The sequence below is a fragment of the Calidris pugnax genome, unplaced genomic scaffold (genome assembly GCF_001431845.1).
Source record: "Calidris pugnax isolate Ruff unplaced genomic scaffold, ASM143184v1 scaffold1, whole genome shotgun sequence".
Taxonomy (NCBI): domain Eukaryota; kingdom Metazoa; phylum Chordata; class Aves; order Charadriiformes; family Scolopacidae; genus Calidris; species Calidris pugnax.
In genome coordinates this window covers 4,118,536-4,145,710 of record NW_015090800.1, presented here as the reverse complement: position 1 = coordinate 4,145,710, position 27,175 = coordinate 4,118,536, and the positions used below count along the sequence as shown (strand labels likewise).

General features: G+C 45.9%; 1 protein-coding gene across 2 annotated transcripts in view; it reads left to right on the top strand.

The window, feature by feature from the left end:
* The window catches only part of CECR2 (cat eye syndrome chromosome region, candidate 2), a 109,159-nt gene that overhangs the window by 48,827 nt on the left and 33,157 nt on the right, over positions 1 to 27,175 (top strand). For both annotated transcript variants that reach the window (XM_014937498.1, XM_014937499.1), the window contains exons 2-3: positions 4,064 to 4,158; positions 26,655 to 26,838. The gene's annotated coding sequence lies outside the window, so the exon portion shown is untranslated. The remainder of the gene's footprint in view (positions 1 to 4,063; positions 4,159 to 26,654; positions 26,839 to 27,175) is intronic.

Below are 27,175 nucleotides of genomic sequence, written 5' to 3'. Positions count from 1 at the left end.
ACCCCAGCCCCCTCACCCTGGGCTCCTTCATATGCCTGTGGTTTTGGAGGAGCCCATCTTTGTGATGATGCCCTCCAAGAAGACAACTTGCGAGGAGCTGGAGCCCGACCTGGAGCTTTCCATAGTTCAGAAAGCCAGCATGTGCAGCTTCCCCACCATTACCTCAGCACTGGCGTTGGTGACAGTGGTGTCGCTGTTGTTTACCCAGGAAGCTGATTGTCTTTCCTCTCAAAAGTCTGGAGAGAGAACGAAAAAGGAGTATACATCAGGCAGTGTGGGGCTTGGGTCACCATGTGTAGAGAGGCCACAGCACTCAGGTGCTGCCAAGAGCAGATCAAATCAGCCATTGCAACTAATCGCAGGTGATGACGGGGTTTAGCAGATGCCTACAGCAGTTCTGGGGGAGCAGTGTTCCTTTTTGGCCCCAAACTTTCCTCCCAGGCCACCCCTGCCAGCTATTTTCCCAGGGAGTGGGGAGGGAAGGGTTGGTGCCCTCTTGCCCGCTCCGGCTAACCCTGCTTCGGGCTGGTGGTCACCCTTGAGGTGGTCACCCTTGCTCCGGCGGCCACCTCTTCCCGACAGCCTTCGCCTGACTCAGGGGGGATTTAGTCCTGGGCTGGGCTGGGGGGAGGGAAAGACGTTAAACAGGCTTTTCCCTAATGAGGTGTGACGCCAGCTGGAGAGGGGGAGAATCCTGCTTTTCTCCTGTCTGTTGCTCTCTCCAGCTAGAGGAGGAGGAGGAGATGTATCTCTCCCCCCCCCCTCTCTCCTTCCTCTGCTGATTTGCTGCCTCCCTCTTCTGTTTCCTTTCTGTGCCGTCCCCAAAGCGTTTTGGCAAGGTTCAGATTTCTGTGCTCACAGCTCAGTGCTCAAAGAGAAAAGGGGAAAAACAAAAGGGTTGGAAGCGTGGGGGGGGATGGTGGCGGGGAGGAAGCTCAGCCATTCGCTCCTGGTCAGGCCGAAGGAGTCCAGGGACTCGCGGCCACGAAGGAGCCCAGGGACCAGCAGCCGTGGGCAGGGTTTGCCCTCAGGACCAGGGTGGGCTTTGGTGGCCTCTTTCTCCTGGGAGCCCCTGGCATCACTTCTGCTCAGATGTGCCACTTGAGCACCCTGCCGCTTTGCTGGCCCTCCCTTCTTGGAGGGGAGGGCTGGAAAAACAAGGTTTATTCCTCTTCCCGCAAAACGTGGGCTGAAGCATTAGGTGGAAACCCGAGGGGATCCTAACTCTTCGTTCACACTCTTGAGACATTAAGATTTGCATCGTGTCCTCCTGGTCCCTGGTGCTTCCGTAGAGCTCTGGACACGTGTGAAATGTCCAGCGTTTAGGGGCAGAAAGCTGGAGAATCCAGTGGGATAGAAAATTGTGACATTCGGTTAAAAAGGGCCAAGTCCTGGGAACCCAGGGGACCTGGGAACCCGGTCCTGGGAACTTCAAGTGCCTCTTGCTGCTCTTGCCCTATCGCAATCAGCAACAGGAAAAAAAATGTAGACAAAAACTTAACAGGACAACGCCAGTGTGTTATTTCCAAGACAGATAATCATGGTAGCACTTGGACTGTGCCTTTACCATAACCCACTGGCACCAGGTGTGACTGTTGGTAGGGACCAGAGCGGGCTACAGGCAGCACCCTGCTCATGGCATCAGGGAGCAAGGTGCAAGTGCCTTTCTACAGATGTGATGACAGCCTCACGCCTGCTAATGATGGACCTTCGTTAGCCCCGTCCTATGTGTGTGCTGATTAATCCCAACTTGTGGATTAATCACAATTAAACAGGGCCTCTGTGCTGGGATTCCACGTTGGTCTGCGTGCCCAGTGCCCCTGTTGGGTCCCCAAGTTGGTGCTGTACCTGCCATGGTGGCAGGGACGAGGAGCACCCATCCAGGAGAGAGGAGGCAGCAAGAGAGGGGGGGAAACTCCCCCGCCAGATGTTTTGAAGAGGAGTGGTGGGTCCCTGCCCAGGACACAGCACCTTGCCCAGTGCCTGAGAAATGTCCTCCAGCTCCTGGGGTGACCCCACCAGCCCCGAAAATGTAAAGGTCGCTCCTGAGCCTGGAAAACAATGGCTGTAGATAGGGGCTATCTGAGCCGGTTGTGGCCACTGCTTAAGGAGTCAAACAGCAGACTGAAAAGGCTCACGGGAAGCAATTTAAATATTCCTTCATACAAAAGGCTGTCGCATCCCAGCAGAGGCAGGCTGCTGACTGACAGCTCTAGTGCACAAGTGTACACGGCTGAATATGTGTGTGTGGAGAACATCCTGAAGACTTACTTTCCCCCCTGTCCTTTATTCTGGGTCCTAGCATCATTTTTTCACAAGCTGCAGGTTCACTGTGGTAACACACCTGGGATGTTCTAGCAAATCACATACTATGTTGGCACCCCCCCAGGTATATTTTGTTAGAAGGCAGATGTCCACTAAAGTAATTTACAAATAAAATAAGCCAACGCCTCCAAAATGCTAACTGCTTACCAAGTGAATTCGCGCAGTAATTGCTATTTATATAGCATGATTGTTATTTATACAGCAATAATAGCTCGCTCTCTCCGAGGAATGAGAAGCAACTGCAGTTTTTGTATTAACTTGTCATTAAGCAGGATAGTCGTCTAGAAGCCAGAACAGTGATTCTCTGGGCTTTTCCTAGCTCTGCAGCAGGGACGCTGTGTCAGGCTTTGGCTGCCCCCCGCCCTTTCCTTGCCTCGAGTTTCCACATATAATGCATGCATTTAATAGATTCCTCACAGGGCAGGTGTCAGGCTTCTGCTCGTGAAGCACTTTGGATGTGGCACAAGAGGTAAATAAGAGCGGCGTTGATAATGAAAATATGCCATTAATACATTTCCAATAAAAAACTACAAGCGGCATTTAATCTGCAATCTGTTATCAATAATTTTATTACCGCAGTTACTGCGGTCTAATAAAAAAGCACTTTCTCTTCTTTATTGGGTAAGTGCCAAAACGTTTATCCTTTATTCTCTGGCCATTAACCTTTATTCTGTAGCCATTAGCTTAGCCATTTGTGTAACAGTCTGCTGAGTAACATTCAAGCAGGAGTTTGTATTCAATCCATTATTTACTCTGAGACCCAAAAAGAATAGCTTCTTATGCCTATGTTGTTTATCCATATTAAATCTTGTTAAGTGCTGCGTACTGCCAATGATAAGTCTTATAGGAAGTGGGGTTTTTTTCTTACTGTGAATTATATTCTGGCATAGAAATGAAACTGTAGTTAACCCAGTAATATTTTGTAAACAAAACTTGAAATTGCTAGATGAAAACCAGATATTTCTCACAACGTGCGAAATTTGTGACAACTGCATTTCAGAAGTTTATTCTTTTTCTGGATGGGTTGCTGCTTCACACCTTTATGTGAACTCCATCGTGCTGAAATAAGCCATGATACTCTCCACCCCTCCGCCAAGGGTTGAGATTTTGGGTCATGAGGTCTGACATCCCTCCATCCTTTCATTCTCTCTTACTGGAGGGGAAAAAGAACAAAACCAAAGAGAAATAAGTTAAATAATCAAAATGCCTGCTTTTCTTTGAGGCATCTGCTTGCTAGCTTTCAGCCATTTCTGGCTATCCATCTGAAACTGCTACTTCTCTCTGTAAGTGGCTTTTAGAGCTTTCTGAGCACATCTTTTAAATGAACTCACCAGCCTTGGTGAGTGGAAAGCAAAGCAGGAGAATTAAACTGTTGATTCCTGCCCATCAGCTGAACATGGGAGAAAATCATGGGTTTCTTATTAGGCTGTAGCATCTCAACCTCACTGAACCCTATTTTTCCTGTTTCCAGACAAAAGCATTAGTCTTCTGGCTGGAGAGTGACATTCGGTAAAAGCCTTTCAAGGTCTTCCCATAAACTCCTGCAGCAAAGAGGTAGTAGTAGCAGTATTTTTAATGAAGGGGAAGGTCGCCTTACCCAGCGTATGCTCTGCTGCTCTACACATGCTTGAGGCTGCTTGGGTCTTTTCGGTCCTGATCAGCCAGCAGTAAATTTTAAGGAATTAGTCTGATGGTTGGAATTTTTATTTTTTTTTTTTTTTCTCTCCCTGCTCATTAGGAACTGGAAGCTGCTCTTCACAGGGATGATGTGGAGTTTATCAGTGACCTGATCGCCTGCCTTCTTCAAGGTTGCTATCAGCGCAGAGACATCACGTGAGTAACCTCGCTCTATGGCTTAAGCGCTTTGCAAGGGGAGCTAATTAACGCGGTCGCGGGGATGTTTCACGGCTTTAGAGCCATGACGTGGCGGTGATCGGCAGCCACCAGCAATCAGGCCAGATGCTTCACGGAGTGGAAGGGAATTCCAGCTCCTCTTGGGTTGAGTTGCAGGTTTTTAATTGTACGGACCCATCGTTAAGCGAACTTGTTTGCTCAGATCCCATGCAGATCTGCTTGTAGCTCTACAGCATCCAGTGAACGTTCACATCTGCTGTTGTGCTCTGCGCTCTGTTTGGTCAAATTAGTGATATCACAGTAAGTCTTTAAATGATCACATATGTTTTTAACATTTTATATGTGTTGTATGGAATAAAACGTGCTGCTCTGCAGCCACCTCACTGACATGGGAGATCCCATTGCTTTACGGAGGGACAACTGTAATTATTTTCTTGGAAATAAGAGGAGCGTTGGAACTGGCTCACTTGCAGGATGTTGGAAAGCAATTTGGCATGTTCTCCTGATGTTTCAACATCCGGAGACACTTCGTTAGTGTCCACCAAAGTAACCTCCCAGGCGGATTACAACTATAGAACATCATTCTTTGGAGATGCAGTGAATGTGCTCCCAGTGATAACGAAGGCTTGTTGTGGTGTGTTTTACTTGTTCTTCTGTGAATCATAGTACCAGCAAAGCATAATCGTGGAGATGAAGGCAGCTTGGCAACGTTTGCAGTTGCTTAGAAGAGGTGTTAGGCTGCTCCCTAAGATTCTCCTCTTGCACAGAGGCTTAGACTGGTGCATTGGCATAAATATAGGTGCTTGCATTGCAAGCTCTGTTTCAAATTAACTGATTACGTTCAACAAACTTTATGTAGTTTATTTTTTTAGCTATATCTGGCGCTTCAGTAGATTTTCTTGCCCTGCTGGGTTGACGTTCAGCATAAGTGTGTATCGGGACCTGAACCAGGCAGCTGCACTGTGTTTACTGTCTCTGAATGAAACTGATGTGATGAGAAGCTTGATTGTGAAGGGACTGCCATCCTGTATAGCTCCTTCACCAAAATAACCACAGAGCAATATCATCTTGCTTATAAACATGCAGCAAGTTTATTTCTTCATACCAGAAAACCCAGCAAGTAGTGACTAAAGTGTTTTGACCGCCTTAACCGGCTCACCCGTGTAGAAGCAGGGAAAAATATGTCTTTGATAAATTTCATAAATTCAAGATTGCGAGGTTCTCCTAATCTCTCCAGATCTAAGTGTCCACTTAGCAACTGCACGGTTTGATTGTCTCCTCTTTCTCAGCTGTTTTAACTTACTGAAATCAGGGATGAATCACGGGTGAGTTGTTGGGCATTGGCAAGTTGTCCATCTGTCCAGGGAAGGTTACACACGCACACATACCACATACACTCATGCACAGTTCCCTGGCAGCTCAACAATGTGTAATTACTCAGCATCTCGTGTAGGAACCACTTTGTGCCTGTGTAAATATGGTTTTGGTTAACTCGGAGATGCAAAAGCTGCAAGGAGGTAATGTGGTTGGTAGAAGGAAGAGCTGGTAACCCACCCGTGGCTTCGTGCAGCATGGGTAGGTGCCTACGTAGCTGTTGCTGGGTGTCTGTCCACGCACGAGAGGTGCTGTAGGAAATGGAGGAGTGCGAAGGCATGTAGTGAAGCTGTGAGAACTTACACCTCACCCGAACGTCTGCGCCAGGGAAAGCACAAGGTGCCTGAAGGAGAAACGCGCAGCACCTCCTGTAGAAGGGGATGCCCTCATGGGCAGGACAATAACAAGAAAAGGCCTTTTTGCAGAGGAGATGGGGGAGAAGTGCACAGCAGGAGCAGCAGGGTGGAAATGGCTGAAGGAATATAGCAGGAAAACTGCCTGGAGCCACTGGGAGGTTAGGGAGCTGGTCTCTGAAGCACTGCAGAGGAATCAATGGGGGAAGCTGCCTGGAAACAGAGGGAAAGGGGCTGTATGGAGAGGGATGTCATGAAGGAAGAAGCACTGAGGCATAGTCTAAACTTGGAAATGTATAGAGAAACGAGAATAAAAACGATGGCTTGCATACACTTCTGAGAAACAAACTTGCCCCACTGTTTGTTTCATGCTTTCAAACCAGCCATGGAATATTTATCCAAAATGAATGTGTGTTTTTAAAGCCTAACATTTTCCGTGTTCCTTACACATTTGTTTCCAACACCTTTGTTCCCTCTAACCTGAGTTCAAGAGTCATAGGCTTCGGCTAATGCACAGTTTCTCTACCATACCTAGTTTGTCCCCAGTTAATGGTAAGGACTTGAGGCGCTAATTGATCTTTTGAGTGCTCAGCAGACAAAGATATGCAAATGTAAGAGGTGGAATTTGTGCTGAGTTTAGAATTGACTTTTCACCGTGGGTCAGGGCTCTGTATTTTTGTGTCGCGGATGGGTAGTAAGTACCTGTCTCATGTGGGAAAAATCAGCAGTTCCACAGACCATCACAGTGGCGTTACAGCAGCAATTTCTCTGCTCATTTCTGCTCCACATCCTCATGCCGAGGCTGTGAGCTGTTAATCTTTAGGTTATAAACTTCTCTCCCTGTTGTACCTCGGAGGGGAAGGTAGGAGCTTGTTCTCATCCTTGTTCTTGGGCTGGAGCACTGAGGCTCAAGCACAAGATGCTTCATATAACCTCATATAAAACATAGTTTACCTACCTCTCCGAGGTTTAATTAGTTTTGTATCGTGTCTTACGTCTTTGATGGCCAAAATGTCATCTGTCTATGCTTTCTCACAGTCCATCTGGGAGCAGCTTGTAGTTCTTGTCACATCTGTTTTGACGGCGGGCAGAACTTGCGGCTGACCTGGGCTGCCTGGCTTTAATCATGCATCATAGAGGGGTATAAAACTGTCACATACCTTTGCTAATTATAATGTGCTCTCAAGTAATTTTGGAAGTGGAACCTAGCTGAGAGCCCTTCTAATGCACAATTTAACATACTCCACTTTGATTTGCTTATTATTCTTTTTTCAAAAAATTACATTAATTCTTTTGTAGGGTTCTGTCATTCTTAGTTTTGAAAGAGCAACTTTGCCTTGGTTTTGATATTCTTTACGACAGATTTTTTTTTTCTTAAAAAAAAAAAAGGAATTACATATGAGAGAGACTGGTTTTTACCCTGCTTGATGGCTAAGGAGAGTTGAATGTCTCGTAACCTAAAACTTTCTTTGAGTTATGGATATCTGTGTTTAACTTCAGAGACTACTTAATGGTAGGCCACAGGATCTTCTCCAAATTCTTATTTTTCATAGCCTATAATAGCTGTTAGGAGCACTCTTTGTTGACCTGGTTCTTGCTGTGTTAAGCACTGTAGAAGTATAGAACAGAAAAAAAGATGGGAATCTGCACTTCTTGCTTCTAGCATCTTCAGCGATGACCCCGTAGCTGTCCTTGCTTGTCACTGGGTGGTTTGAGCGCTTGGCCAGGACAGTTTCGCTGTGGCTTTCTTCTTTTTGCTCTGACCCAAAATAGTTTTGTGCCATGATCTGCAGCTTTTGTTGTTCTATGAGTAGCTGTCATATACCACCCGTACCGCCTAGCTGTTAACCGCCTAATAACTAATATCCTTGAAGCTTTTTGTATGATCTCTCTGCTCAGTTTTATGCTACAGGCACCATTTAGCTTGATGCCAGTGAGTTTACCCATACATTTTTTCCCCTGCCTCTAGCTTTTGTGCACAGGCTTTGAAATGTCTATGTTGTCTTTTAATTGTTTCAAAATGCAACTGCCCGGACAGCAGGGAGTGAGGAGGGAGAAAACTCTTCATAGAACTGGGGGTTTATAAAGAATAAATAAAAATTAAGCAGTTTGAAAAAATGCTGGTGCTTGCTTCAGATTCTCTCTGATATAAATTGGGCAGCTGCACAGTCCCTAGGGGCTGCCACTTTAATTCCAGCAGGAAATGCGACTTGATGACTTGTATCAAGACAGGAAGATCAGAGCTTCAGCTAACGGCAACAGCCGCAGCAGGAGCCTTCTGCAGCTGTTTTTAAGTAAGAAGTGATGGTGTGACATGGATGTGTACACTCAACTAAAATAATCCAGAAAAGCTCCTGCTGTTCAGCATTTCTCTGGGTGAAACTCATTCTTCACTGCTCTGTTATTGCATTTTTGCTATTTTTCTGATGTGATGGCATAAAAAGTTTCAATGACTTTATCATATTTCTTATTGGGAGACGTGTTTTGTGTGCTGCTATTGTCTCTTGAAAAACATTTTAATCGCTTTTTCTTATAACATATTTTATTTTTTGGGTTTTTTTGGTTTTTTTCAACATGGGTAAAGGTTCCAGAAAGTGAGGAGGAAGAAAAACAATACCTCTGCTCTTGCCTATGCCCCATTAGACTTTTTTTTTTAATTATAGCCCAGGAGATTGGTCCCTCACTGTAGCTGAAAGCTATCTAATTGACTTCTGTGGCACTATAGACAGCATTTGGTTCCTTAGGAACCTCAATTTTTTTTTGTTGTTGTTATTTCTTTCCTTAATGCATTGGAATTTTTTTTCCCAAGTGGATCGTCTGTTTTGCACCCACCTTAAGTTCTTTCTGGATCTGCAAACTAACCTTGGAGTCTTTGGCTTCTAGTTTGTGCCTGGCTTGTTCTAATATGGATAATAAGGAGATATTCTGCAACTCCTCTTCCTTCCCCTGCAATTGTCTTAATTATTTCTTTCGTATCCTTAGTGGTGGCATTGAGAAATACTCCCAGTATGGCATCTGAAGAGCTGTGTTCCCTACTTGTTGCATTGCCAATCAAGAGTACTGCCTCTATTCTGCTTGTTTTCTAATGCTTGTTTGGTAATCATTTATTTGAGCTATAATCAGAAAGAGATACGGGATAATCTGAAATCTTCTAACTCATTGGGGAAGAATGCCCATTTCTGAGGACTGTGTTTAATAGCTCTGAATATTTCACTTCTTTCCTCTGCTTTTCACTTTTGCCCATCCATGTCCTTCATTCTGTGTGGACTGTGTCTTTACAGGATGCTTTTAAGGGTTACCCCAGGCCTCATGCTTTGGTAGGAGTGCCCTCAATAAAACACTTAACATCTTGAAACTGCCCTGCTACACGTGACTACATGAACTGTGTTCTTTAAGAACCACTATGTATTGGTCTGGTCTAGGGGATAAGGTGGCAGGCAGGTCAACTGGGATAGCTGGCAAACCAATGCCAAGTTTTATGGGTACTGTGGTGAACGAAGCTGTAGGAATAGCTAAGCCAAGGTACTAAGACAATCTGAATGAATTCAGCACTTGAGGCCAGGCCATAATATGTAGGGCAGCCAGCCTAAGCTCAGTCACAGCAGACTTGGGGGCCAACACCTCTTGGAAAGAGTTTTAACAGCCAGCTCTTGCAGTTGTGACCTTGATTATAACAACTGTTTCAATGGCCCGGCCACAAAGCTAACTCACTAATGGCCCGGCCACCTCACTAACTCAGAATCATATTCGTGAATGCCAAGTGAATATCAACAAGATCAGCATTATTTACAGTCTGACTTTTAAGAAGTGCTGCCTTGCATACATCATGGAGATTGGTGGATGGCCTCTGGGATCGACCCCGTATCGTTGGCGCAGGAGATACCACGAGGGGGCAAGGGAGATGAAGTGGCTACATTGCTCATCTTGAATCTAATATTAATATTTATTATAATAATAGCCAAACCACGCAAGGTGAGCCTTTTAAAGGGTAAAAAGTGAAAATGAGGCAGCTGGCAGATGTTGGGAAAGGAAGGATGAGATTACAGGAGTAAAATAACACGGTCATTCAGAGATTAACGAGAAGCACAGTGGAATAAAATTATAGAGTTCAAGCATAAATAAAGCTAAGTAAATGTCTTTGATTCTCAAATGGATAAAATGAATCTTTAAAGAAGAATTTGAAGAAAAGTTGGTAGCATGTTCTGGAAGTACTATTCCATAGACGTGGTGGAGAACAAGGAATGAAAATGGTGGAAGAAAAGGAGAGCGTGAAAGCTGTGCTGTTACTGTCAGGGCAGATGGATGAGAGACATAGATTGGATAGCTGGGGAGAGGGAGTTATGTGAAACACTGACAGGGAGGAATAGGTGGCTAAACTTAAAAGGATGAATAGGGTACAGGCAGTGAAAGGTCTTGGAGACCGCAATGATGTCATCATGCCAATGTCAGAGTTTGAAATATGAAATGGACAGCTGTATTTTTAAGTTATTGATGTTGCAAACCAAGTACTCCAGAGAGGAGGAAAAAAGCAATGATGAAGAAAAATTTCTCTCTACATGAAACCTTTGTCCTCACTTCTGGGACTTGTATTTCAAAATAGTGATGCTCCCAATTACATGTGCAGGATTTTTCCTCCAGCATGGTTGCAGGTCACATCCCGGCACCTCAGCCAGGTGTGGAAACCAATTTTTAGCCCAAGGGTGGACATTGCAGAAGTTCTGAAATTATTTTCTTGGAGCATTTTAGCCCAGTGATCTTGATGAATAGCTGGAGTGGCTGCTGGCCAGCTGCTAAGCCACTACGATGTTTTGGTGTTGTCACATCAGTCTTTGTTCTAAGTCACCTGTACTGTTAGGTTTTATCTCTTCTTACCTTCCATCCTTCTTTAGTTCACTTCTGGTTCAACCACTGTAGTAGTTTAAACTTTGGAGAAAAGAAGATGAAAAATCTGTTCTGAAATGAATCTCAAAAGGAACTTCTTTAGGACCAATTCATTTATCTGCAAAAACTTGGGTTTATCCTTGTCCCCAGGAACTTGTGATCTGTGGGGCTGGTTGTAAGTAATGAATTTGACAAGTTTGTTTGCTTCAAGGCAACCCCACACTAGGTTTTTTTTCCTCAGAAGAGCCTCCCTTCTCCCACATTAAGCATTTTTCTAGGAGCAGCAAGGCACATAATGGCTTGTTTCATATGGATTAGTGCCATAATACACGCATGTGTCCTATTTCCCCATCAACATCAAGACAGTAACTCTAGCTTCTTCCCCACAGTGCTCATCATCACTGTAATACCCTAAGGTCTTCTCTACAGCCCCTAAATAATCAGAAGACCTTATGGCAGAGCAATACTGTTGTCTTTCCTTATGGCTATGAATCGGGAGCATGCTTTCTGTTGATGGGCACTAGGAAGGAACAATGCAGCATTAAGCTGGCTTCACTTGTTCTTCAAGGATCCAGGAATGAATAGTAAGTAATGATCCTCTTCCAGCATGAATGTGGGGCACAGTGAGCCTCATTCCTATTTCCCTTTCAGAATATAGGAGATGTATTTGAGTTTTTCATAAGTTAAGCAGCTCCAACTCCCAGGGGTTGATCTACTCTTCAGAAAGAATGTCACCATCAAATAACAGTAGTAGAAAGGAAGAAGCATGTGGATGAAAATTGGCAAGCATGGATTGAAGGCCTGGTTAGATATAGGTGAAAGTAATTGATAGGAGAAGTGAAATGCCATCACAGAGCAACCAAAGCCCTTGTTGTCTTACCAGATCTGTTCCCAATGTGAAGTTGGGCTCTAGGTATGTTCCTCTATTCCGGACCATCCAGAAGGCTGTGTTCATCCAACCTGAGGTGGAGACTACTATGGCTTGATCTTCATTTCATCACATCTGGAGTAACTTGTTGGGTATGTGCTGCGTGGCTGGTTGTCAAGATCACAGAGAATAAGACAAAACAAAGGGAGGGGGGAAAGTCAGTGCCTTAAGAGTCAAAGTGTGCACATGGAGGCAGCGTGTGGCAAGAGCAGAGGGCACAGCAGCAATTCTCACACTTCACTGTGTTTGTGTGGCAGTCGAGATCCTTCCCTTAAGGACTGCGTGTCTTTTCCAAGTCAGATCAGTATGTGCTGGCTATACCTCCAGCGTGCATGAGCCAAAGTCTCCTTCAGCAGAACCCTTTGAAGCAGTAGCCTGCAACCTGCATCTTGCCAAGCCTCTCACCCCACACCAGTGTTTGCCCAAATCCCACCCCACACTGACTGACAGAGTTGGCTTCTCCCAAGGTACTTATTTCCTTCTTGAGCACCCAGATCCTTCTCTTTTCCATTTTATTGTATCTAACAACCGGTAACTAGTTCTTGGGTTAGTTAATAAATAGTTTAACACTGGTTCTTTTTGTTTTCCTTTTGATCCTTCAAGAGATTGCCTTTTGTTATTCCAAGCTGAAGGTGCTTGACACAGAAGCAATGCAGAAGCCCTCAGGCTTCAGACACTGTCTTGACTATGGGATCGTTATTCCTATAAGTGATTCCCATCCTCTGTGTCTGATAAGCCTTGGGGAAGAACTGGGCAGAGAAGAATGCAGCACTCTGAATTCCTGAGGGGTGCTGGGAGGCATCCATCCATGTGGGGACTGGAGGAGTTTCACTCACTGATCAGCGCCTTTCAGGATCAGCGTTTCACCCTGCCCAGGGACCCTCCTACCTTTGTCTGACTTCCTTTGCAAGGCTGACAAAAAAATCTGGCCCCCTACCTGGGGGGGGATGAAGGTACATCTCTTTGTTAAATTGAGCTCAGAAATGTCCAGGTCAGACGGTTTTGGTTTGAGGCCCAGGAATTGCTCTTGAGCTCAAAAACTGACTGCGGGAACTGATGTCTCTCAGATTAATTACCTCATGAGAATGTGCTCTGAGGAGAAACTAGGTTCTTTGCTTTTCCATTGCATCCAAAAAGTGACATAATTTAGTGATGCCATTAAGTCTGTCAGTGTCATCAAGCCTGCTGATGTGCCTGTGAAGTCTCCAGTTTGGCATCAGTATTGCTTAGTCTTCTCTTGGTGATCTTAGCGCATCACCAGGAGACAAGCTGTGCCCTGCAGATCAGCAGCATTCTTCCTTCAGCTGGCTTTCCTACTCTGCACCTCTGTCTTGTGCACTGGTACCACCAGCTTCAGTGCTGATCATCATGACACCTCGTCACCGTTATCTTCCTGTCCTTTGGTACCAGCATAAGCTCCAGTGCCTTCAGCGCACACCCCGCTCTTGGCTCTGGGACTCAGGACCTCTCTTCTGCCTCCTGCCATTCTGCTTTTTGCCAGTGGCATCTGTTACTCATTTCCTGATTTTGAGCCTGTCAGAAAACTCTGCGCTTCAGGATCTCAGGAGATTCTTACCACTTCATCTGAGCATACTGTCAGGGAGAAATTCGCGTTCCCAGTCTAACTGCCGTGATAGATCTTCTTGGACAGGGAATTGTTGGGCTCCGACTCTCCTCAGCTCTCTTACCCTACTCACCAGGATGCCAGGGAATTAATTGCTTAATGAAAGCCATTTTACCTGGCCCCTCCCCAGACAAGATCAATGTCATCACATGGTAAAAGGTGACATACACTTAGACGCCTCCCTTGTATCCTCCCACAGTATCACACGTTAGCTTGACACCAGACTTTCTCCAGGCACGGTACAGAAACATTTTCAGTTCTGTCATTAATTTATCTTAGGTGCTTGGGGTGGGATCACTTCTTTTCTTGATCCTTTCCACCTTAGATGTAATATGTGATGGCATCAGAGATGTGAGGTCAGACGGTTTTGGTTTGAGGCCCAGGAATTGCTCTTGAGCTCAAAAACTGACTGCGGGAACTGATGTCTCTCAGATTAATTACCTCATGAGAATGTGCTCTGAGGAGAAACTAGGTTCTTTGCTTTTCCATTGCATCCAAAAAGTGACATAATTTAGTGATGCCATTAAGTCTGTCAGTGTCATCAAGCCTGCTGATGTGCCTGTGAAGTCTCCAGTTTGGCATCAGTATTGCTTAGTCTTCTCTTGGTGATCTTAGCGCATCACCAGGAGACAAGCTGTGCCCTGCAGATCAGCAGCATTCTTCCTTCAGCTGGCTTTCCTACTCTGCACCTCTGTCTTGTGCACTGGTACCACCAGCTTCAGTGCTGATCATCATGACACCTCGTCACCGTTATCTTCCTGTCCTTTGGTACCAGCATAAGCTCCAGTGCCTTCAGCGCACACCCCGCTCTTGGCTCTGGGACTCAGGACCTCTCTTCTGCCTCCTGCCATTCTGCTTTTTGCCAGTGGCATCTGTTACTCATTTCCTGATTTTGAGCCTGTCAGAAAACTCTGCGCTTCAGGATCTCAGGAGATTCTTACCACTTCATCTGAGCATACTGTCAGGGAGAAATTCGCGTTCCCAGTCTAACTGCCGTGATAGATCTTCTTGGACAGGGAATTGTTGGGCTCCGACTCTCCTCAGCTCTCTTACCCTACTCACCAGGATGCCAGGGAATTAATTGCTTAATGAAAGCCATTTTACCTGGCCCCTCCCCAGACAAGATCAATGTCATCACATGGTAAAAGGTGACATACACTTAGACGCCTCCCTTGTATCCTCCCACAGTATCACACGTTAGCTTGACACCAGACTTTCTCCAGGCACGGTACAGAAACATTTTCAGTTCTGTCATTAATTTATCTTAGGTGCTTGGGGTGGGATCACTTCTTTTCTTGATCCTTTCCACCTTAGATGTAATATGTGATGGCATCAGAGATGTGATTTTTTGGTTTTGTCAGAGTTAGGTTGAAGGTTGGACTAGCTGATCTTAAAGGTCCCTTCCAACCTAAACAATTCTGTGGTTCTATGTTCTAGTACCAGCACTGCCTCCCTTTCTGAGTAAGCTTTGGTAACTGATATTGCCTATTTCTTGGGCTCTCTCAGCTCAACAGATTGATTCCTCAAGGCAGGGAAAGAGTGGCTGACACTGCTGGGGACATGCATTTTGTCTCCTCTATGACTGAAGGACTGTGCAGTGCAACCTCTGATAAAGGAACAGAAGCCACATATTGCTTTACAGACATTCAAGTCTTCTTCCTATTCAGACAGGCAGGATATCTGACAGACTGTCTTGCCAGGAGTTTTCTGGAGGTTCCTATGTATTTCCAGATGTACAGTATTTTACAATTTCAGCCATGTCTCAAGGAACTGAGGTCTCTATTTTTAGGCAAGGAGAGAAAGAGTAGCTGCCGTATCATCTACTTTCCTCCATTCTGGAGCCGTGGTGCATGTTTCAACACAGTGGTAGGTAGGAAAATGCATCTTAGTGGCTGATTACAGAGCTGGTTTCCTCTTGGGGTTTAAACCTCCCCTTGCTGCTCTCCTCTGTACATCACACTGAAGGCAACTGATTTGTTATTGTATCCTTTAATGGCTTCAGGGTAGCATCTTAAAGGTAAAATTGAATAATCGGTGAAGTACAGAGGGGTTAATATTATGGTAAAGCTGGGCAGGTGTTTTTAAAAACACCTTTGGTGTGAACGTGGTCATCCTGAGTCAAACCCAACAATGCCCGTGGACAATAGCATAATCACACTTCGTTAATTGTATTTATGCAGTTATAGTTAAGGAAAAAGATAATTTTTAAAACTGTCTCAAATCATCTCTGCTTTGTATTCATTCAAGGTAAAAAATAATTTATTTCCATCTGTTGCTACCTCAAGTCATGTTTCAGAAATATATATAGCAATGCTGTTTGTTCACCACAATGATGTTTCAGGATCTTTTAGCAGAATTATTTTCCTCCCTTTTTTTATCCAGTCAACTGACCCATTGATTTGTCATTATCAGTTTTCACTCAAATTGCAGCTTCAGTAGTGGGGGAAGGGGTTTCTGCTTCTCTGTCCATATCAGTGCCCCAAAACCCTCTCTGCATTGAGAGAGCACAAATCTTCCACTTCATGGAGACTGCAGAGACTCGCCGAGTTTGAAGGAAGGGTTGGTTGAAAAACAAACAGGCAGTCATCACATTTTAAGTTTTATTTTAATTCTGTTAACATTCCCTGAATCTGGGCAGCGTATGCATCCTCCTGCTCATCCCCTTTGCCCCCAGGACTTTCTCTTCCTTTAGAAGCTTCAGCTGTTGTTGGAGATGTTTCTGGCTGCTCTGGTTTTATTACTGCTCGTATTCTTATTTCTTCTTTTCCCTAATCAAACAACAAAAGCACACAAGCAGCCGTGCTCCTACCTAAAAATCAAATGCAGGCCCCCACGCCCAGTATGCATCTAGTTAACCATATGTGTCTTCCTTATCCTCCAAGTACTGCATAATCCACCAGGCTTGGCAAATCCAACCCCTCTGTCCTCCAATGCTTCACCATCTTCACACCAATTGCTTTCTTTCTCCTGCTTGCTTGGCCCAATAGGCTGCTGGTCTCTTGAGACAGGGAGATGGATGCTGGGCATCTGCTCGCTTCTTCCTGGCGTTGTGGTGGGGAGGGAGAGGGGGAGCAACAGAGAGGCAGATAAGAGCAGTTTTAGCGTAGGTTGAAGAAGGCCCATCAGCACCTTCAGACTGTATTTCCTTCACCAAAAATCACTTTCACCTTCTCACACAGAAGGAGAAGCAACAACAAGGTGCCTCTTTGTTGCTTCCCTGTACCTTGAGGTGTTGGAGGAAGGACAACCACACGAAGCACTTTGTGGCCCCTCCTGCTGATCCTAGGGATGGCGATGAAAATAGAGCAGCCTTGGCTCACAGAAGGGTGCTTGGAGCTCCTGCAAACAGGGAGACAGAAAATGACAGGACAGTTCAAAGTAACAGGTATGTGTGATTTCTCCTGCCGGTGCTGCCTTTCTCTCACACAGCTCAATTAACAGGGGTCACAGAGCACTGATTAGCTGCCTTGGCGTTCTGTGAACATAAAGCAGTGAAAAACCCAGGGTGAATGGGGAAGAGAAGATCAAATAGACACTTATCTCAGCACTCCCGCCTGTCCCTGGCATTTGCCAGCCTAAGGAAAGAGCCTTTCCAGAAGAGGCCAATGTGGGACAGTACTGTATCTGCACCAGTATCTCTGCTGCTTTTCTGCCTTCCCTCAGCAAAATAACAAACAAGTCACCCCCGGTGGCTGTGTCATGCATGGGGGGGTTGTTAGATAAAAGCAGAATCACAGGAGAATCGTGGACTACAGGCAGCTGGGGAAGATCAGAGCATGCCCTTTTGCCACTCTGCTGTGTGAGATGAGTTCAGTTCCTACAGCTGGTGTCTCCTTTTGGAGGGGTGGATTTGGTGCCTCCTGGCCCTCGTATGAGGGGAAAAGGGGTAGAAGGCAGCACACATCAGCTCACAGCGTGTAAAATGGCATCTCCATCTAATTCAAGAGTTGGTGAGTGTGGGTTGGTAGTGCTAAAAAGCCCGAGCTGGAATCTTCCTTGGTTGCTCAGTTTTTCTGCTGTGGCTGGGGGGAGAAGCCTGGGTGAGCAGACCTGGAACCTGGGGGCAGCTGTGGTGACTTTGTGCCTTCCCCTTCTTCCTTCGTGCTCCCCGTTTTTGGGGGGTAGCAAAGCAACGCTCCCACTTCAGCTGTCATACCCAGGTTAAGTGGCTGCACTTGCTTCTGTCAAGCCAGCACATGCTCCTGTGGTGTGATCCCTTATTAGACTAGACAGCCCACATCAGCTCTCCATTCTCTCTGCCTCCCTGGAGACACTGCCCCGCTCCATAGCTGTTCCTATTCTGCTTCTCTGTGGGATACAGCATATCTGCCAGCTCCCCTTCCAGCTTCCCCAGTTTTTATTGTATGGAATATCGTGTGAGGTAAGATGGAGGAAGACAAGGAGCAGGAATGGAGTATTCTGAACTGCTGACAACCTTGGTTTTTCTTAGCTGATTTTTTTCCTCTCCTAAGCATGAACAGTTTAGGAGTTCACATTAAAGGAGTTCACAGGAAGGCAGTGGATTCCCTGGCATTTTGACCATGTAAATTAGATTTCCTTGGCAAAATTGAGCAGCCCTTCTGCTAGAGAATCTCTTGTCCTAACTTTGTAGTATAATGTTGGAGGAAAGGTCCAGAATCCTGATGTCTTCTCTGAGCATCTCTTCAGCATGTTCTTGGGGGTGGTCTCAGTGCCACATTTGAGCTCTGTAAGCAAATTATGGGGTGGACAAGTTGAGGAGCAGGGAACAGGAATTGCTAGGATGCTGAATTTACTCTGCTGTCCTCTGCTTGTGTGGAAAACTTGGGAGGTTCTTTTATGGATGTGGATACCTCTGATCACTCATGTTTCAGACTGCCAAATCCAGGATTTAGACCAGACTGCTTCAGGGAAGAGCTGCCACTCACTGCTTAACGTTTGCTAACCAGCTATTTTTTTTTGTCCTTATGGTTTTAAACAAAACCATGGTTGTAATGTAGGAAGTTCAGCAAGGGTGATGACAAAAGTCACTGTATGTAGAGCTCAGTGCAATGCACACTCTGATTCTTCAAGCTTCTTTCTCCTTTCCTTCACTGCCAATGCTCCTGATGGCCACACAGGTAAGCCACAGAATTACCTGAGATTTGGGCAGTATCAGCATTCAGAAAACTAGTTCTAGCTAGAAGTGGAGGCCAAGAGGCAGGCCTGTACATGTCTTGATGGTCTTGTACTCCAGCAAGTTCTGCTATCTTTCTGACTGGGCAGAAGAACTTCACTCTGGAACCTTGATAAGCCTGGTTTAATTTTGCGGTCTCATTCAGAGTTCATTAATGTAAGCTGTCCTCCTTTTGTTCACAGCCCCTTTTAGGCCAGCTGGTCTTCTCTGGGCACAAATCAAAAGAAGGCACTGAAAAGCAGGATGAGCCTGGGTGTTTGTTTCCTCCATCACAAGGGCTCTGCCAGGGTTTGACCTTGCTGAAGTCTGTCACCAATTTGGTGTGGCCAGGAGTTACTGCTTCCCTCGAGACTGTTCCTGGCTGGAACTTGTGAAGTCTGTCCCCACCAGTGGTGCAGGACAGTGGAGCAGTTAGTGGTGCTGCTGGTTGAACTGGAAACTAAATCACAGAATCATAGAATGGTTTAGGTTTGAAAGGATCTTAAAGATCACCTAGCTCCTAGGTTATCACCTAGCTCCTAGATCCTAGCAGGGACACCTCCCACCAGACCAGGTTGCTCAAAGCCCCATCCAGCCTGTCCTTGAACACCTCCAGGGATGGGGCAGACACAGCTTCTCTGGGCAACCTGTTCCAGTGCCTCACAACCCTCACAGTAAAGAATTTCTTCCCGATATCTAATCTAAATCTCCCCTCTTTCAGGTTAAAACCGTTACCCCTCATCCTGTGGCTACCCTCCCTGGTAAAGAGTCCCTCCCCATCTTTCCTGTAGTACTGGAAGGCTGCTAGAAGGTGTCCCTGGAGTCTTCTCTACTCCAGGCTGAACAACACGAACTCTCTCAGCCTGACTTCATAGAAGAGGTGCTCCAGCCCTTCATGGATTGGAGATCATCTTTGTGGCCCTCCTCTGGACTCACTTGTGATTCCTGTATCTCCAGCTTCTCAGTCATTTTGCTCTGCTTCAGTGAAGCGTTTTGAGGAGGGGCTTCAAGGTGCTTGTTGTCCTTGAGCCTCTGCCAGTCTGATTGCCCTGGTGACAAACTGACTCATGGTCTGAAGAATATGTGCTTTCTGATGGCTTGCATGCCTTCGGAGTGAGTCGCACACAGAAAGCTTGAAAGGAAATGGGGAATATACCTATCCAACCCTTTCATCCGCCAGATGGAGTGGATAGTATGTTTTTTTCCCCCGCATCATGCTTGCCTTAGTTTCTCAGTAGGGTAAATTGTTTGAAGGTAAAGTACAAGCTGGTCCATAAGGCTTCCTCCCCCACCTCAGATAAGAAAGCTCATTAATACAGTAAAAAAAAAAACAGTCTCCATTGTTACATGAGAGCTCAAGGTCAGGCTGGTAGTAGTAACTCATATTGCTTCTAAGGTCAGCCTAAGCTTTCTCTTTCTGACAAGCCACATAGATTGATCATGGGGGCCCTTACATTATTTTTTTCTTCTGAAATAGGCTTTGCTTCTCCTGACCCTGTTAATGATGTTTGACTGAGGTCATCCCAGCAAACCCTGAATCCTTCCCATTACCTTCTAGAGGGCTTGCCTTTGTGCCAAAGCATTGTACGCTTGTTAAGAATTAAGCTTTCCTGATCTCCGCTGTAGCAAAGAAGCTGTCTTCATTGGAGAGGGGAGAAATATCTTGAATGCCATCTGTCAGTTAATGCTCTCATTAACACCTGAGTGACTCCCAACACCAAGCTGCTGCCTTTTTGCCAATTCAGAACATAAAAGGTGCCAGCCCATAAGGTGAAATATCTTCAGTCCATAAAATTAATTCCATGATAAAACGTCTGTTCTGGTAAGACCTTGATTGTTGTTGTTGTTTTTTCTTTTAACTAGAGAGATCACAGAGGCAAAACCAGTTCTCTTGTGTGCTGCCCAAGAAGTCATTTTTAATTTATTACTGAGACCCTTGTAAAAGCATGGCTTGTGCTGGGTGGCTGAGGGAATCCAAGTTCTTTCATCTTTTAAAGCTTTTATCAGACAGAAGTTTCGCCTCTATTATTTTTCTTACTGGCTAACTGTGTAAAAGGAACTACAGGAATAATTATATTCCCGTTTAAATAGTCTTTGAGGGAAAAGCTGAGCTCTCCCAGTCTTGTTTTCCATGTTCCTCCCACATACTACTCTTGGGCAGGAGGTGGAGGAGGTCTATTGTTGTTCCTGCCCTCTGTTGTCCTCTGGTTTTGTCAGGGTTCTTGGTTTTAATCTCAAGTACAGAACAATGTACAGTCTGGGATAAGACATAGGTCAGGCTTGCCATTTTCCTAGCAGTTTTAGCTCAAGACCGTTCCAGTATTCACTCTCCCGTTGCATTTTGTAAATTAAATGAAAAAAAAAAAAAACAGAGAGACTTAAAACACTGTCAACATGATAGATATTCTAGCTAGTGGGTCCAGGCAATTATTTGGAACCTGAACTCTCAGAAGGCTTATCTATGTGTGCCAGCAATATCTGAGCATCATTGAGAAGACTTTTGTCTGCAGTATTTCCAGCTCCTTACCCTAATGTTTCTTTTCATCCAATACTTATTCCCACAGGTTTAGGGGTTTGGGGCTGGGGGCGGGAGGGGGGATAGGGTTTTTTTGAGGGGAGGGCTTGTAACTAAATTGGCAGCAATAGCCCAGATAGGGAAGTGTGCTGTGACAGTAATTCCACACTGGGGCCATGGCACCCTGCCTGCGGGAAGTGCAGATTGACACGGGGATTCTCTTACTGAATCAGTGTTTGTTTTTGCTTTTGGTTTTTTTGGCTTGATTTTGTTTACAGTTTCCCAGCCAAGATTTTATTTACTTTGGAGACTTTAAAACTAAAAGCACAAGTCACTGCTTCCTCCGGGCACGAGGATAAAAAAAAAATAATTGTGTGTGTGTGTACACATTTAATTCCAGCCTCAACAGTGCCGGGGTTGCCCAGAAGGCATTTCAAATCGAGTTTGCCCTACAGGGTGCCTATCTATGGGGCTGGGGTCTCTAGGCACAGCTGTCCCCTCCCAAGCGTGCTCACCCGATGCTCCAACCAGATTTTTCCATATATCCTGTCAACCTCGTGAAATTTGCACCTTTTCTTCCAAAGGAGCCCCTCTGGGGAGCTGGGCACAGTGAGGAGCATTAAGGCCATGCTTCTTTTTTCAACAGCCGAGCGTTGCCCCACAAGATTAAAAGCCCAGGAGATGGGAAAGGTGCCTCTTTTGGGAGCAGGGGAAGCCACAACGGAGACAGGCTGCCGAATTGGGATTGCCAGGATGGGGGGAGGAGTCCTCGGATCCCCTCTCCTGGAGCAGAGAGAAACCTCCCTCTTTGGGAGGCAGCCGGGTGGCAGATGGCCGGGCTGCGGCGCTGAGCTCTCAGGGGGTGTATCGTTTCTCTGGCTGTTCTGGATGCTGATACCCGTGTTGGGGAGGAGCCCCTTCCTTTGACTTGCTCCCGTCTTCTTTTATGCCCAGATTTCTTTGCAGCTGCTACTAAAGATCACAGGCAACTTGAGCTGCAACCTCGCTGGTACTCTTGTGGATCGTCTGCCACTATTCCTCCCCTTTGACACTGACGCGCTAGGTCGCATCCTTCCCCGGCCCCCAGATCTCCTTCTGTATATATAGAGGTCCACAATGTATGACTAAAACTTTCAACCACAGGCACAGGCTTTGAACTCTTTTCTAAACACTGCAAAAAAAGGTAGGGACCTCTAACAACGACCCTGTGGTTTCAGGGCAGAGCCAGGGGCGAGACGAAGAATTGCACTGGGCTCACGAGAAGTCACCTGCATCGGTTTGGGATTCATCACAGAGATAACACATGTACTGATCCACTGCTTCCCCACCACAGCTTCCCAAATCGCTTTGCCCATCAGGTGGCAACTGCCAAGTAAGGGATGTTGTGACAAGCGAGGGAAACTCTGTCTCATTTGTCTGAAATATTAATGGTGCTAGTGAAGTTGGGGTAGGAAATAGGACAGTCGGTGGGAAGGATGAAGTTTTACAGTTAGAGAGTTACTCTAAGGTAACTTTTCTGACCTCTTGTAGATGATTTCTGTAATACTTTTCCTTGGTTAATGAGCTGTATGGAAAATGCTTGTGCTGTGTGGCAGGGGGAGGTAAAAGTGGTTGAGATGTAGTGACAGTTGTGGCCCATGGCCTCACATTTTGTTATAAATTGTTTCTAGGAGCCCCAATTTACTTTCAGGAGAGAGTTTATTTTCCTTTGGATACGTGCCCTGAGTCAAGATGTGTCCATGTACCGGTTCATCCTCTTTGGGAATATTTCAATTTGTGAGAAAGGACATTGCTGACCTAATATTGCCTCCATTGGTTGAGTGTTTTTACAAGTCTCAGTGGTGCTGAGAAGCTCAGAAGAGATACGTCTCTCTCTTCGGCTCAGTGATCTTCTCCCTACCACCTTCTCACCTCCAAAAGGGTTTTTGGAGGTTCTCGATTGCAGCAGAGACTCTATAGGACTTGCTACACCTGCAGGTGTATCCCTGTCCTAATAGTGAGCTTGAAAAAAGGGTGTTTGACAGACTGCATCCAGGTCATTCCACTCCTAGACCCTATCTGATTCTTGGTTTTGAATTTTACGGGTAGTAAGTTAGTTAGCTCCAAGTAACTGTTAGCTAAACAGTTAGTCCTGAGTGTTTCTGCTTTGTGTGGGGAAGAACCCCAAGGGCAGGGTTCTTGCAGATTGCTGTTCTGCCTGCAGATTTTCTTCTCCAAACCAAGGGGGCTGTTTCAGAAACCTTTTTCAAAGGGAAACTTATTAGAGACGGGCTAAGTCGGACTAACCGTAGGTGTGGCAGACAGGTTGAAGACGAGCACCCCACATTTGTCTGGAGAAAAGAGGCCAGCCTCCACAAAGAGGGAAAATATAAATTGGGTAAGATTGAGAGTGATTGGGAATGCCTGGAGACATCTGGTTCCCATCTCTGGTTCTCATTTCTATCCTTATTCAAAGCGACAAATGCACAGTAGCTGTCTTTGAAAATTGATGGGGGTAGGAACTCAAAGTACTCTTGAGAACAGAGCTTGTAATGTATCGAACACTGGGTGGATGGCGGAAATTTCTGGTGTTAGCCACTTATGTGAAAGTCAAACTCAAACCAAATTGGTTAAGTCAACAGAGCCAGTCCCCAGGGGGAATGAGAGTTACATAGGCAAAGATTTCAGATGATCTTCTGGAATTGAGGGGCTTCCTGGATCAGTTTTCTTTGAGAGCAGTCAAAATGGTAGAGCAAGATAAGTGAAGTCATGCAAGCAGTAAAAGTATCTGTCTGATCTCTGCTTTTCCCTTTTTTCTTTTTTTTTTTGTTAGAGAAAAATTTAGCCACAAAAATAGGAGCAGATAAAATCCTGTTACTTTTGTTGCTTCTTCCTGGAATCCCATGTCACCTGCTAGTTTTTCAGGATCCTAGGGAAACTGTTTTTTCAGCCAATTTTATTGGAAATAGGCAGAGCCTCTGTACCGGTTCTGATGAAATAATCTTCTGCCTTGAGCTCTGACAGAATTGAACAACTGAACTCAGGAGGCTGAAACTGGGACTTTCTCTCAGAGCTTATAGTCGTTCCCCTTCTATGACGAACTAAGCATCCAAATACAGTGTGGCTTTCCTGCTTTCAGAAGATATTCTCATCACTCTTTCTGTCCTTGAAAGCTAGAGTCAGATCTGTCTCTTTTTTTTTTTTTTTTGCTTTAAGCTGATGGCTTCAGTAAATATGTAATATTTAATCTGTGTGCGACCAAATAGCACTCTTAAAGATAAAAAGTCTATAAAGATCATCTAGTATTGCTCTTCTTGCTACGTTGAAGTCCTTGCTGGAGGTTGGATTGGGTCTTGAGGTATACGAGGAAGACACTGTGGGAATGCACAGCTACTTCAGGTAGGTGTGCTGTGCACTGATTAGTTCATATTTTTAGAAAAAAAAAAGGAGAGTAGCTGTAGTTTTTACCCTAAAATTAGTACTTGAGACAGCACAGAAATTTCTTGAAACAGCCCTTTATTACGTTGACTGAACTTTGTGAGTGTGGCGGACTGTTTCAAGCTGCATTTGTTTGATTGCTGACATTAGTGGGGCAAAGCAATGACACTTGGAAATACCAATGCTTTGCTTGTGTCATGCAGAGAATAGCAAGCTCCAGGCTGCGGAAGGCACTAGATCCAGGTACATTCAAGCATCTGTTGTTAAATACAACCAGAGAGCTGGTAAAACTCATCCGGTGAGAGGAGTTATCTCTGGGAGGTCAGCTTGCATTTGACGTCAGAACGAAGCAGGCTGGTGGGGAGTGATCTGCAGGGTGGTAGCATCACCTTATCTCCACTCGAGGAGGAAGGGGAATGCTGCCAGGTGGACGTGGCTTGAGGAATCTTGTGGCATCTGTTCCTTCGTTCTTGCAGTCACCATCCAGTCATGGTCCTTGCAAAGGAGTCCCGTCTTTACCAAACGTGTGAAGCCCCCTGTCTAATAGCTAACTTCTTGTTGACTTTTAACAATCTTATTCCAGTTGGATCGCACTCCTCTATCTCTTTGTTCAAAAATAATAGCTTTTGTCATAGTTAGCAATTTCTCAGGCAAATGGGATTCTGTAGCATTGGCACGGTTCCATTAATCATATAGAGTAATCCGTTTGTGCCAAAAACCTATCAAGTTGAGCTGCCTTTTTGAGAGCTGGTGGGAATGTGTACCCAGTGGTGTTCTTGCCGGCATATGGACTTCCCGTGTGTGCAAGAATGGCTGGGGCATGGGGGGGGTCCCCCTGCTTTGCTGTGCTCAGGGTACACAACTCGAGCAGGCTGAGAGAGCCTGGCAAGTCTCAGGACTCAAAGTGACATGGACAGATCTGAAGAAAGTTTGATATTTAGGGACACATGGCCTCACCAGCCCTTTTTCATTCCTTCCCCTGAAGTTTTCCGCAGTCAGAATAAGGACTTCAGTGTCCTTAGAATATAGACAGGAATTCTTTTAGCCTTGAACTCCACTAGCAGTATAATGTGTGTCAGATGGGGATATTTACACTCAATACCAGATGAAGGTAAGAGAAATGTGTGTTTCCTTGGGATATATCATAGAATCATAGAATTGCCCAGGCCAGAAGGGACCTCCAAAGGTCATCTAGTCCCACCTCCCCGCAGTCAGCAGGGACACCCCCAACTAGACCAGGTTGCCCAGGGCCTCGTCGAGCCTCTCCTTGAATATCTCCAGGGAAAGGGCCTCAACCACCTCCCTGGGCAACCTGTTCCAGTGCTCCACCACCCTCACAGTGAAGAACCCTCTCCTAATCTCCAGTCTAAATATATGGTGAACTGTTGGCAACACACAGGGGACTTAATGCGGCCCAGCTAGCAAATGAGAAAGATCGTTTTAGTAACGGTGTTTAGGAAGAGCTTGAGTGTTCAGCTCAATCATCTGGGAGACCAGAGAGGAGAGAGTCCTCTGGGCTGAACCCTGTTTGGGGGAGGTACCCTCACGCTGGGAATGAGCCCTGTTGTGTGGCAAGGTCCAAGCCATGTGCATTAACTAGGCTGTGCCAGGTTAATGGCCAGAGCCACTGGTGGAGGAATGGGCAGAAAGCGGCAGCACGTTTGGGGAGGGAGGGAGAAGGGAATAGGGGCTACAACAGGAGTATGGGAAGCACACGGTAGCAAAGCGGGAGGAGACAATCAGCTATGGAAAGTTTCAAGGCACTGAACCAAGCCGTGGAAACCAAGAGGCAGAGAGAGGAGCAGGAGTTGAGAATGGCAGATGCGAGGAACAAATAGAAAGCTGAAGAAGAGGGTCTGCATGAAATGGGGAGAGGTGGAAAGGGATCAGGCTCATCTGCTTGATGGCATCATATTTTAGTGGAGGGTGGATGTTGGTGCTAGAAGAAGACACTATCCCTTGGGATAGAAAGAGGATAGGGCTGAGGTGAGATCACGCTTAGCTGGTTCTTTCAGGTTGGAAGGAAATAACATTAATACAGCGTCCTGTAAGCTGTGTGTGTATCATGTGAAATCCCATGGTGACATAATGAGATTGCTGTGTTTTAGAAACCATAGCTGTCCTAGGGCATGGTTTTCCTTCAAGAGTTAACTGTCTGTGTTGTGTTTGTTCAAGTTGCTTGGTTGCCCAGGTGTTTCTGGCGCGGCAAACTCCAGTGAGTGTGTGGGACTTTTTGTTTCCTTGGTTAGATCCCAGACGTTTCACAGCTACCTGGAGGACATCATCAACTACCGCTGGGAGCTGGAGGAAGGGAAACCCAATCCCCTGAGGGAGTCCACCTTCCAGGAGCTGCCCCTGCGCACCCGGGTGGAGATCCTGCACCGCCTCTGCGACTACCGCCTGGATGCAGACGACGTCTTCGACCTCCTCAAGGTGCTTTGGGGCAGGAGGGAAAGGGAAAACGGTGCAGCCATAGGAGCTGGGACCAGATCAGTGAATCATCCTGGGAAGAGGGAGGGTTGCTCTTTACATTAAGTGTATTTTAAGGCCAAGGCAAGCGCTGGGGACAGCTCTTGGGGCCCGTGTCCTGCGCGGATGTATTTGTAACACGGGAGTCATGAAGTCAGTTGGCTTCGTTGGCTACTCGTCCTCTGAAGAGTGAATCTGGAGATGCTCCAACTGTAATGGCAGGGCTGTGGGAGCTGCAACTGCCTTGCTGAGGGACGGTGTGAGATGAAAGGATGGGGCTGAAGGGTTCTGGGGGAGCTGG